The 13041-nt window shown below is 43.3% G+C and overlaps 1 long non-coding RNA gene across 6 annotated transcripts in view; it reads right to left on the bottom strand.

Moving 5' to 3' along the window:
• Window positions 1-5113, bottom strand: part of LOC308473638 — a 503626-nt gene extending 498513 nt beyond the window's left edge. For all 6 annotated transcript variants that reach the window (XR_013984124.1, XR_013984125.1, XR_013984126.1 and 3 more), the window contains exon 1: window positions 4918-5113. This is a non-coding gene — a long non-coding RNA (uncharacterized lncRNA). The remainder of the gene's footprint in view (window positions 1-4917) is intronic.
• Between the last annotated feature and the right edge of the window lie 7928 nt (window positions 5114-13041).

Genomic DNA, 13041 nt, shown 5'->3' with positions numbered 1-13041 from the left:
GCCCTATTTGCTTCACACATGATGCTGCTGCATCTGTTCTAGTGAATGCCCCTCTGTTTTTGTCCATAGCAGCCTTCAGCAACGTGGTGCTCTCCAGATGTTTGAGAGTACAACTCCCATAAGCCTCAGCCAGCTCACCTGTAAGATGATGGGGCAGCTCGGAGCATGGCCTTGCTGGCTAGGGTTGATGGGAGTTGGAGTCCAACGCATCTAGAGGGAACTAGGTTGTGGGAGTCTATAGGAAGCTGCCTTAGAATCAGTCAGGCCATTGGCCCATTTAGCTGAGTATTGTCTACACTGATTGGCAACAGCTCTCCTGGATCAGTAGGTGTGTCATAGAACTTTTCCAGAGGGGTAAAGAATAGTGCGGTGGCAAGTCCCATTGTTACAGATGCTATTTCTCAGGTTACCAATGTAGAAAACCCAAGAGCAAAAAGCTTGAGGGTTGATTTGATGCAGAGTTTGTCAACTGCCAAAAAGTGCTGCATTTGGCAAGGGCGTCTTTCACAGCACATAATCAGATTCAGAACATATGTTGATCCATTTACGAGACTGGGTTAACAAAACGTGTTTGAGTCCACCTGTAAAGCCTTTACGGCTTATGCCTAGCAATAAAGAAAAGGATTTGGTTATCTACAAGTAAGCGGCAAAAAAGAAAAAAAGGAACAAGGAACCTGTAAAGAAGAGATCCTCTAAAATCAGTGATTGCATCCCATTAAACATTTACAACCCTGCTAATAACACTAAAGCAGAAGCAGATACTTTAAACCTTGCTTACTTCAGAGTGACAGTTCATAGTGCCATCAACACCATTTCTCTCTGCATCAGACTGACAGTCAGCATCACTGGAAATTCCTCTGAAGTGAATTAAGTTCATGCACACGTTTACACTTACATGCATATACTTAAAAGTATAGGATTGACCTTTAATGTTAGAAATACAAAGCAGGGAGAGATGGATGTCAACCTAATTCTCCCTTTGGATTTACAGACCAACACTGTCTGTTTTTCAACAGCGATTGCTTGGACTGCCATTAGTGGAGCACAGGTATCTCAAAATCCATTGTATTCCTCTCCAGGATAGCCCCCCACACATTGCTTCCCTAGATTCTGCTTCTAAGCTGAGCTTCTCCATATGAGACAACTTATTCTGTTAAAAGCATCTCATAGATTAGTGGTTTTCAAACTATGCTCCTGGGAACACTGGGGTTCTGTGGAAGATAAAGTGTGGAATCTTGTGCATGACTTGTGCCTGAGATTAGAGCAAATCCATAGGTGAGATCCTCAGGACCCATTTTATTTAAAAGTAGTAGTAGTAGTAAAGGTAAAGGGACCCCTGACAATGAGGTCCAGTCGTGGCTGACTCTGGAGTTGTGGCGTTCATCTTGCTTTATTGACTGAGGGAGCCGGCGTACAGCTTCCGGGTCATGTGGCCAGCATGACTAAGCCGCTTTTGGTGAACCAGAACAGCGCTCGGAAACGCTGTTTACCTTCCTGCCAGAGTGGTACCTATTTATCTACTTGCACTTTGACATGCTTTCGAACTGCTAGGTTGGCAGGAGCAGGGACCAAGCAATGGGAGCTCACCCCATCGCGGGGATTAGAACCGCTGACCTTCTGATTGGCAAGTCCTAGGCTCACAGCGCCACCCACATCCCAGTAGTAATAGTAGTAGTAGTAGTAGTAGTAGTATTTATACCATGCTTCAAGGGCAGCTCTCAATATACAAATCTATAAAATCACATTTTATACACAAGATTAAAAATCACAACGTTCAGTTCAATAAAACTATGGTTTGTTCCACTTCAGCAAACAGGCCCACTGTCACTCCAAAAGCCTAGCAGTGGGAGAATGTTTTCAGTTGGTGCCAAAAACCAGACAATGTTAGTGCTAGCATGATGTTGGCAGGAGCAGAGGGTGTTCCACAGCTGGGGTGCTGCGACCAAGAAGGTTTTATTATATGTCCTGATATCAAGGTTTGTGTTAGATGAAGGAATGACCACCATGACCCAACATATCTCAAGTCATAAGCTTGGCAGTATAGGCTGAGTATTTCCTTCCGGTAGCTAGGTCCTAAGCTGTTTAAAACTTTGTACATACTTCAGCACTTGAATTGGGCTCAATGATGGATTGGCAGTAAGTATACATCTTTAAGAACTGGTCATTTGCATAGTCCCAAGCCCGTAAACAAAGGTTGCCAACAAAGGTCCGTATAGTAAAAGCTATGGTTTTCCCAGTAGTGATGTATGGAAGTGAGAGCTGGACCATAAAGAAGGCAGATCGCCGAAGAATTGATGCTTTTGAATTATGGTGCTGGAGGAGACTCTTGAGAGTCCCATGGACTGCAAGAAGATCAAACACATCCATTCTTAAAGAAATCAGCCCTGAGTGGTCACTGGAAGGACAGATTGTGAAGCTGAGGCTCCAATACTTTGGCCACCTCATGAGAAGAGAAGACTCCCTGGGAAAGACCCTGATGTTGGGAAAGATGGAGGGCACAAGGAGAAGGGGACGACAGAGGACGAGATGGTTGGACAGTGTTCTCGAAGCCACAAACATGAGTCTGACCAAACTGCGGGAGGCAGTGGAAGACAGGAGTGCCTGGCGTGCTCTGGTCCATGGGGTCACAAAGAGTCGGACACGACTAAATGACTAAACAAACAAACAAAGCCCGTAAACAGTGAGTGGAGATTTGAACCAACAGTTCACGCACTATGTCACACTGGCTCTGAGGATGAAACCATGGGGCACCTTGATTGACCTCAGGGTCTCCTTTAGGGACAGTGTGGAAGTCATCTATTCATGTCCCAGCCATTGGCCATGGATGATGGGACTGGCAAACCAACAACATTTGGAAGGCCACTCCTGACATAAACGGAAAAGGAAAACTATGAGTACCAAAAGCAATCCTCTCTCACTGACACATGGTAACAAAACTATTTTAGAAAATCAAATAGAACCCAGAGCTGTCTGTGCATGAAACCCCGCACTCTCCTTCTGCATCCAAATTTGAAACTTCTGACTTCTATTCACTGATTAAATTATGCACTATGAATTATTTAGCCTGCTGCCACCCTGCACCCTGGATGCAAGCTGGCCTGTTCGCACCTTGCTTTGGCTATTATTTTCCTTACTGCTGTAGGCACCTTTTGATGACACGTCTTTCGCAAATCTGACAAGCCAGATTTCCTCATTTCAGGGCACTGTGTGCAAAATATCATTCAGAACTCAGACCTATCGCTCTCCCGGCCCATCCTTGACAACCAGATGAATTAACAAATGTTCTGATTTATGCAATGATGGGATTTGCGTTGGCATTTTATATTATATCATTCATCACGCATGCTAACACAAGCTAAGTTTTTCAGACTGGCTTATTTTCTTCATCTTCTGACAAGGGACAAAGAGAAGAGAAAAGTCGGCCTGCTTCAGGTAACTATGTCACATAAATGAACACAAGCAATACTAGCAGAGCAATATCTGGCAGCTGTATCTCGCCCATCGATGCAAAACGGTGATGAGCAAAAACTGCACCTGTGAAACCTGAAGCTTCCACAGAGCTCTTAAAAGGCAGAATTCAGATGCCTTTTGGAATATGGTCATGCACCGAACTTACAAGAGAACCCCAGTTTGTCCCCTAAGGAACAAAAAACGGTGGGCTTAAAGATAAAGCCTTCCATTTTTGCATTGTGTCTTACAGTCTGGTTATACATTGCTCTGCTCTTCTGACATGCAGCGAGCCTCTCCTTGTATATTATGGAAACTAAAGTTATTTGTGGTGGCACCTCGACTTTCAAAGTGCCTCCCTCTCCTGAGATGTGCCTGGCAGAATATTTATTAGCATTCCAGTCCTGTGCTAAGACCTACCTGTCATTATGTAATGATTGCACAATGGCCGGGTCTATGTAACTTGTTCTTATTCTTGATCGTTTTACTGGATTTACTAATTGTTTGTTCCTTTTTATTGTAATTTATTTGTTGGTTGTTTTAATATGGTTGTTAACCCCCACCCCACCTGGAAAGGAAGGAAGGAAGGAAGGAAGGAAGGAAGGAAGGAAGGAAGGAAGGAAGGAAGGCCCATCTCAGAAAGGAGTGCTTGCAAAGGAGAAAGGCTTTCTCAAACTGCTCATTTTCTCTGGTCCTCCACCTCCCACATGTTAAACATTAGCTGCAAGAAGTAATTGCAAGATTATTATTTTTTAAGTTGTTGTCTCTCCTCTGACAAGTAGCTGTTCTGCCAAAAGTGTGTCAGTTATGGCTCTCTGCCTTACTTGAGGCTAAACAATTTCTCAATCTAACCCAGAATAGCCTGCTTTGTTTGGCAACAGCTCTCTAGCGTTGCAGGCAGATGGGCTTTCTCATCACCTTTTATGCAAAGGGAAAAGCCCCATAGTCCTAATAATCCCTGATCACGCACAATTATTTAACTGAATGTTGCTTTAAGAGTTCGAGGCACCAAGGGTTTCAAGCCTCTCTGGGTCTCCCTGCCTCAAAACACTTTTCTGGATGTTTTATACAAGCAGAGCTGAGCTGCATGTCACACGAGCAGCATAATGTGTCCCTGGGATCCAACTGACAGGTACAGTACTTAAGTCTGAAGGCAAAGGTGTAAGCAGAACCTGAACATTTTGATTCAGCCCAGTGCAATGCTGGAAAAAACAGGGGGAGGAAGCAGGATGAGCTCATTTCAAATTTCATTTCCAGTCTCAAATAAGCCTTTAGTCCATTCACCATCTTTCTAACTACTGGGTAAACTATTGCCTAGCAAGCCTGAATTAGTGCATTCACAGCTTGGAATAATTAGGCTGTTATCAATCGCTGCCGTGAAAAGAACAGATTTACCAAAAACAAAGTCGAAATAGTTACTATGAGTCAAAATACATGAATGGGTATAGCCTAATATTAGGCATGACATACCTTCAGAAAAGTTTCCATATATTCTTAGTGTGCAGTTGTGTTCTGTGCCCCTGGAATGCAGGGGCACAACAGATAAAAAAATCTTGGTTCAGACAAGGCCAGTTTTAATTGTTGAGCCAACAGACTACACTGGGTGGTCAGCAAGAAAACAGGCACTCTTATGGTAGGGCCAAGGTCAAAAACATATAATTGTGCCAAGTCAAATTCAGGTAAGCAGACATTATACTGATCTAAGCCAGTCCAAAATCCAAGCCTGGAAGCCATACCGGGTCAAAAGCCAAAAATATCTGGGAAAAAGAGAAACTGCAAGCTCAGAGGGAGAAAGAAAAAATGAGTCAAAGCAAGAAGGCCAAGATTTATTTATTTTAAATGTCTTCCTTTATACTACAGCAAATGAAACAGACCATTTATGTTCAGTATCTCTCCTGGCACTAGAACACTGACACAGTTTTGACTGCACTGCCTCGACTTTTTTTTTTGAGAAATAAAAAAAGCCTTTGAGTCTCCGCCATTCATCTCCCTATGTTCAGCTTTGATCAATGAAGTGCCAAACACAGTTCTTTTGTCAAGGGAAATACCATGTTAGCATTCTGTACAAATGTATTTCATCGCTCCATTTTGTTGCCCCAGTTTGCTTTTGTATTCTGTTGGTCATTGGCTATACCTGTCTTTGTGGAACAGGTAATGCACATCTTGAACATGGGCAAGTTGTTAGTGTGATGATAGCATTAAGCTGCAATCCTCTACACACTTACCTGAAACTAAGTCCTATTGAACTCAGAGGTACTCCTAGCTGTCAAGTGTCCCTTATTTGAAGGGACAGACCCTTATTACAGCGCCATGTCCCGCTGCTGTCCCTTATTGATGGATGTCCCTTAAATGTCCCTTAAATGATGTCCCTTAAATTTCAAAGGAAGCAGCTCCTCTTCCTCCCTCCCTGCCGGCCAGGGAGGAGGGAGGCTCCAACTGTGTTGCTTGGCTGTGTTGCTCACCCAATAAGAAGTCTAAGAACGACTGGGGGGTGGAGCTTGCATGCCTTGTGTGTGGCTAGTTAATGCAAGCTGAGGGGGTTTTTGAATGCTGGACACCATTTTGTTACACGTGCTGCTGCAAACTTTGCAGTGCAAAGCCAGGCTGGGGAGCCATCTTAGGTTGAGGCTGCATAGGCTTTGTGGTGCATGTGATTCAGATTCTATTCAGTTGAACCTCTGGTTACAAAGTTGGTTGGACAGTGTTCTCGGAGCTACCCAGCATGAGTTTGACCAGACTGCAGGAGGACAGGAAGACTGGAGTGCCTGGAGCAGGTTAGGCTGCAGGTCCCTTATTTTAGCTGCTGGTCCCTTATTTTCAAGGCTGCTGGTCCCTTATTTTCAAATCTGTAAGTTGACAGCTATGGAGGTACTGGTGTCTGAATAGACATGGATAGGATTGTGCTATTAGTTAGCTAAAATGTGTGTTGCTTTATCCACAGTGCTCACAAATGCCTATATTGCACTGGATGGCCTGTGTCAGCAATTTTAGCTACTAATGGCTGGAGAGACATTCGATTTCTTTTTATGACACTCAAAAAAGCAAAATCTTGATACTACTTGATTACCTAACAGCTTAGGAGGAGAAATATTCAGGTACAAACGCTTGAGTTGGCAGAGGGAAATGTATTGCTTCTAGCGCACATGCCGAGATTTTTATTTTATTTTCAAGATCAGCATTTATAGCATAATAGGAAGGGGGGCTGCATATATAAACCTGTTTCCCAGTTTAATTTTAAACATGTCTAGCGCTTGTCCTGGCTTTCTCCCCTGCAGCTTCATAGTGATCCAGAAGTGGCAAGAACATTTAAGGTGAGGAGGGATTAGGCAGAATCCACTTGAAATATACAGCACTCAAAATCTGAAGCAGAAAAGTCTTAGGGAGTATGTAAACACTGTACTGAAAAGTAGAAAATGAGTTGTCTGTAACAGCAGTCTGGAAGCAAGTAAGAAAAAAAGGCAGATTTATTTTAACTTGCAAAGAAAAATAAATAAAACTTTTTTAAAAAAATCTACAAAGACTTACAGAGGTACCTCGGGTTAAGAACTTAATTTGTTCTGGAGGTCCATTCTTAACCTGAAACTGTTCTTAACCTGAAGCACCACTTTAGCTAATGGGGCCTCCTGCTGCCGCTGTGCCGCCGGAGCACGATTTCTGTTCTCATCCTGAAGCAAAGTTCTAAACCCGAGGTACTATTTCTGGGTTAGCGGAGTCTGTAACCTGAAGCGTCTGTAACCTGAAGTGTATGTAACCTGAGGTACCACTGTATTTGGAAACTATAATAAATATTTTTTCATCTGTTCCAGATAAGCAGTTCTTAGTTCTGATAGACAGGGATGGGAATATTGGTAATGAGCAAAAACAAGATGGTAAACCATAAACCATGGTTTACTGTGCATGCATGAATTACAACCGCTTCACCCCTCCACACTTGTGTAAAGAGGATGCAAACCACATCCTTGGCTTGGTGTTACACCCCAACCGGGGATCACATGGCTCATTCAGATGTAACACTAAGCCAGAGTTGTTGGTTCGTTCCATCCCAGAGTGAGTGGGAAAGAGCAAAGTGGGTGGGTGTCATTCATGCACAGTAAGCCATGGTTTGTGACTTACTGTAACATGAAAATGGTCAAAAACATTAGAGGCAGTATATGTCTGAATACCAGCTGCTACCCTGCCCCAGCCCCATCCAGGAAATCTGCACCAATGGCAGCATTAGGAGGATGGGACACTACTGCTCCTAAGTTCGGTCCTTGGCAACTCCACATAGTGTTAGGAAGCCTGGAGAAGCACTGCGGGTCAGTGTAGACAAAACTGAGCAAAATGGGCCAGTGATCTCACTTGGTATACTGCAGCTTCCTGTGTTCCTGTGGCTGTATTTTTTGTAAAGGAGTAGTCTAATGGAAGGGACGCGGGTGGCGCTGTGGGTTAAACCACAGAGCCTAGGACTTGCTGATCAGAAGGTCGGCAGTTCGAATCCCCACGACAGGGTGAGCTCCCGTTGCTCGGTCCCAGCTCCTGCCAACCTAGCAGTTTAAAAGCACATCAAAGTGCAAGTAGATAAATAGGTACCGCTCCGGCGGGAAGGTAAACGGCGTTTCCGTGTGTTGCTCTGGTTCGCCAGAAGCGGCTTAGTCATGCTGGCCACATGACCCGGAAGCTGTACGCCGGCTCCCTCAGCCAATAAAGCGAGATGAGCGCCGCAACCCCAGAGTTGGTCATGACTGGACCTAATGGTCAGGGGTCCCTTTACTTTTACCTTAGTCTAATGGAAAGCTTTAAATGGAAACAGTCCCCACTCAGATCACAAGAAAGTTGTGCAGGTTAATGAATTCAATTACAACAATGTACCTTTCCATTTTTCACCTTTAGGACTGTGGTGAAAACCTGTACCTGTAAACACACACAGACACACACACACACACACACACACACACAGAAGCAGGCTTGAATAAAGACAGGATTTTGCTCCTCGATGTCCCAGCATATATTTTTTAATTATTATTTTTTAGCCCAAAGGCTTCCTTTTTCAATCGTCTCTGCAACCTCGCAAAAACATCCATTGCATCACTCACACAAATCCCTTCCTTTGTGGCGAGGTAATAGGATATTTCCCTCAGGTCCAAAGTATTCCAGTGTCAGAAGTGGTAAACAGAAAGCCAGCAGGCCAAGGTAAATTTTCACTCTTATCCGCTGGGAGTGAAACAGACAACTCATTATTTACTAGTTTGGCACCCTTTTCCCCAATGCGCAGATCTAAAAACATAGGCACATGTTATCTAGCATATGGCAAGTTGCCAAAAAACAGAAGTTAGGCTTCCCAGCAGCTGTGTGCGCCACATTGTGGAACATGATATGGGCATGTTATTGGCAAGAAATGAGTGGAATATACTTATCCGGTGGTTGCGCTACTAACTTCATGATGTTTGAGAGAGCCACAGTCGAGGGGTGCATCCATGTCCCCATGGGACAAAGGTGTATGTGCAAATATATTATGCTTATGCAAACCCAGATGCATTCCGTGTCCTGTCCAAATGTACAATTTCACTTTGCTTAGCTAACAATGGGCCATTTCTGGAGGCGTGAATCAGCAGTCAAAAGCTATGCTCCGTATGAGTGTAGTAACCCAATCCCTAAATCTGATATACAAGTCTGATTTATCATCCCCTATCAAAACATGGTACGCTCGATTCAGTTTCTTTCAACAAACATATCACAATCTGTTTTGGTAGAAAAGGGATCCAGATTTATTAAAAAACAATAACAATAATAATTTGACTCCTCACTTGACATATGGCACGCTCATTAAGTTCTCTTTGCTTCTGCTGATAAAAACAACCCATAAAGAAAAAGGAAAAGAAAGGAAACTATCAAATCTTTATCACATAATAATTACTTAACTTCTTGTAAATCGCCCTAAATATGCTTTCCTACCAATAATACCTTGTTGTAGTCTTCCATACTCAGTGCTTTGGGGGGAGGTAATGTGGGGGTACGCATACACCCAAACATTTTGTGAATCTAATTTTGGCATTATTGAGGGGCAGTAGTTCAATATGAGTAGGAAAATGAGAGTACCCCTAAACATTTTTTAAGGGGGGGAGCACTACCTATACTGATCATACAATTTTCTATGACATTTGTTTGATTTTGTTTTTCCTACTGCAGCAGGAGAACTAATACAGAGATCAAAAGGTATGGTTAACTTTTCCACAGCCTCATTTTTTTTAAGCAAATAGGATGTTCAACCAATGTAGAAAGATGTACATTTTACCACAAATCGAGGATCTGTTTCTGTGTGCCTGAGTGAGCCTGGATAGCTCAGTTGGTAAGAGAATGGTGCTGATAATGCAGGTTGGATCCTTGCATGAGACAGCTGCATATTCCTAGGGGGTTGACTAGATGATCCTCAGATTCCCATCCAACTCTATGATTCTATGATAGCTAAAATAACCCAACATGCTCTAGGCTACAGTCGACCCTTGATTGTGCTATCTTTAAAGTGGGGTGTGGGGGACACATTTTGCAACACCCTCTCCTGCTTTTATTATTTTTTTAATCTATTGTTTTACCTTGGTTGGAGGGAATAAACAGACAAAGCATTGGCCTATACCAAAATGGACCCATTCAAAGATGGTTAAGTGTGGATGGAGATTTATTTTCTTCTAGGGGGGGGGGACAAATTCGCCACCATCAGAAGCAGGTTTACCTTCAGTAGTGTGTATAGAATGTGCCTGAGCTGTTGCTACAAATAAGCCCCCACCCCACAACTCCCTATATAATAATAATAATAATAATAATAATAATAATAATAGTTTATTATTTCTACCCCACCCATCTGGCTGGGTTTCCCCAGCCACTCTGGGCAGCGTCCAACTGAACATTAAAAACAATACAGCATCCGACATTAAAAACTTCCCTAAACAGCGCAAACTTCAGTTGTCTTTTCAAAGTAAAATAGCTGTTTATTGCCTTGACATCTGCTGGGAGGGCGTTCCACAGGGCAGGCGCCACTACTGAGAAGGCCCTTGAATCCCCCCCCCCCCCGAATATCCCGTGAACAATAAATGTGGGAAATGTTTGTTCCAACCTTAACCAGATATAATGACTTGTGAAAGAAATCTCCCCTCCCTTCCAAAATCTCTTCTTTACTCCACTTCAGCCTTCTCCTTTGGCCTTCTATTTCATCTTATCTGTCATACCATTCTGCCAACCATCTGAACCATTCCTCCACATCCTGGGTGAACTGAGTTCTGCACCCAGCCCTTTCCCTGACGGAAGTCCAGCCGTCATTAAATGGTGCTGTATAGCATTAACTAAAGACACAGAGAGCCAGCAATATTTTCAGGATGGTATGAGCAGCTCCTTTCGAACTTCTCTTCTCTCCCGTAACTTTTATTATCCTTTGTTCTCTCCTCTCGCATGGCCGTTTGCCAACGTCTCACATTACCTACATCCGGTCATGGCTTTAACCCACCCATCGCCTTATAGGGTCATGCACTTAATACACTGCAAGGCACGGACATGCAGGTCACTGAGGTAAGCGAGGCACCAGGTGGCGCTACAAGCCTTTTTCATGACTTCCTGGCTCCCACATTTCCCATTACAGTGGTACCTCGGGTTACAGATGCTTCAGGTTACAGACGCTTCAGGTTACAGACTCCGCTAACCCAGAAATAGTACCTCGGGTTTAGAACTTTGCTTCAGGATGAGAACAGAAATCGTGCTCCGGTGGCGTGGCAGCGGCGGCAGAGGGAGGCCCCATTAGCTAAAGTGGTGCTTCAGGTTAAGAACAGTTTCAGGTTAGGAACAGACCTCCGGAATGAATTAAGTTCTTAACCCGAGGTACCACTGTACTGTTATCCCTTCTTTTTGCCTCTTTACAAGGCTGAGTCTTCCCTTACAGTTCCTTCCTGTTTGGGGGCACTGTATTCACCAAGGTTGCACTGGAAGATCACACAGAAACTACACAGGTCAAATACTATCCCCAGAGTACTTTCCTTTGAAGTTTAATGGCAAAGCTTCCCTTACAGATAAGCGTTTATTGGAATTGCCAAGCAAAGTGATATTCTGAAATGGTCAAGATAAGTACTATTTAAACCTACTGGTCGTATATGTAAATAGCCATAGAACCTGGCATTTAGTGATGGACACTTTAGTAATCAAAGAGATAACAAAGTGAGTTGCAGTAACCTGAATAAGCTAGGAAAAAGAAGAAATGTCTTAAAGGAAGCTGATTTAACCTCTGTCTACCCTACAGTACTTTTATAAACTGATATTGATCTAGCTAATCAGTTTATTTTCACAACAGCAACAAACTGATCAATAGTTTCTTTCAAAACCTGACCTGAAATCCAGATTATGTGTGTGCTTAGTAACTTGTGCCTGTGTGTGTCAGCAACTATATGGTTATAGAAGCTGGCTGACCAGCCTTTGTGATGCAGGTTGCTTGCTAATGGACCAACATGACTGGCTGATGTTTCATCAGTGAGAGCTAATGGCAGGAAATGTTCTTCTGATAGCTGGAATCTCTCTCTTTGCTTTTTGGAATGCAATACCCAGCAGTTTTTTGGGAAGGTAAAAGCCTCCAGATACTGGGAGGGGGCAAATGGTTTGTAGCCACTTCTCAGTTTGAGTCTGGAGAAGAGAGCTTAAACTGGATTTTGTAAACTAAGAAGGATTTCCACAGCTGATCCCTGGCGTTTGATATAGTGTAATAGATTTGCTGCCTGTTGTGGGAGTGCCTATTTACTTCTAACAAGTTCTGCTTAAATATTTGTAAAGAAACGTTAGCAACTCTGATGTTTTTCCCCCCTTTCAGTTTCTTATACCAACAGTGAACCAAAAACAAACCCCTTGTGTTGCAATAAGAACCAATCACAACAATACAAACACAACACGTAGGCCAACAGTTAGTAGAAAATACATAATAGTATAATGATATCATTCAAATTATAGGAGTAAGCCAATCAAACTTCATATATACAATATAACAGAGTGGTAGCGAGGACCATCAAGCCATGTGTTCAAAGCAGATGTCTAAGGACAGTCTCTCAAAAGTTTCAATGGAAGACGTCTCAAAAGCCTCAAAAGGACAGTGTCTCCGGAATGATACTACTGTTTTGTAATAGTCTTCATCAGCTGGAAACTTTTGAGACGTCTTCTGTTGAAACTTTTGAAAGACATTGTGAGAATGTCTTATACCAACAGTGGCAGCAGTGAAGGCAGGAGTGAAGGAAGCACTTTTCTCCTTGTAACCACCACCATTGCAGATCAGAGTCACGTAGAAACAGCAGCAGGTCACTCCTTCCAACTTCTGAAGTGCTCAAACCAGCGCTGGATTGGTGCTTTGTTCACTGCCAGCACCACCAATGCTGCAACCTCTGATGGTCGGTAGTGTGACAGTGCTAGGTTTAAACCTCTCTCCCCACCCCCAGCCCAGTTTCACAAAAGGGAGGGAAATCACACCCCAGCTGGATCTAGACACATCAAAGAGGCGTTTCAGTTAAACGCGTTGTAAATTTGAACAAATAAATCTGGTATGGAAAAATGAGACTCCACAGCGCCATCTGATGGCACAGTGTTATATCGCAC

Source organism: Podarcis pityusensis, assembly GCF_964106645.2.
Source record: "Podarcis pityusensis genome assembly, chromosome: 3".
NCBI classification, from domain to species: Eukaryota; Metazoa; Chordata; class Lepidosauria; order Squamata; family Lacertidae; genus Podarcis; species Podarcis pityusensis.
Note: the sequence above shows the minus strand (reverse complement) of the source record. Positions and strands in the feature narration are given on the sequence as shown.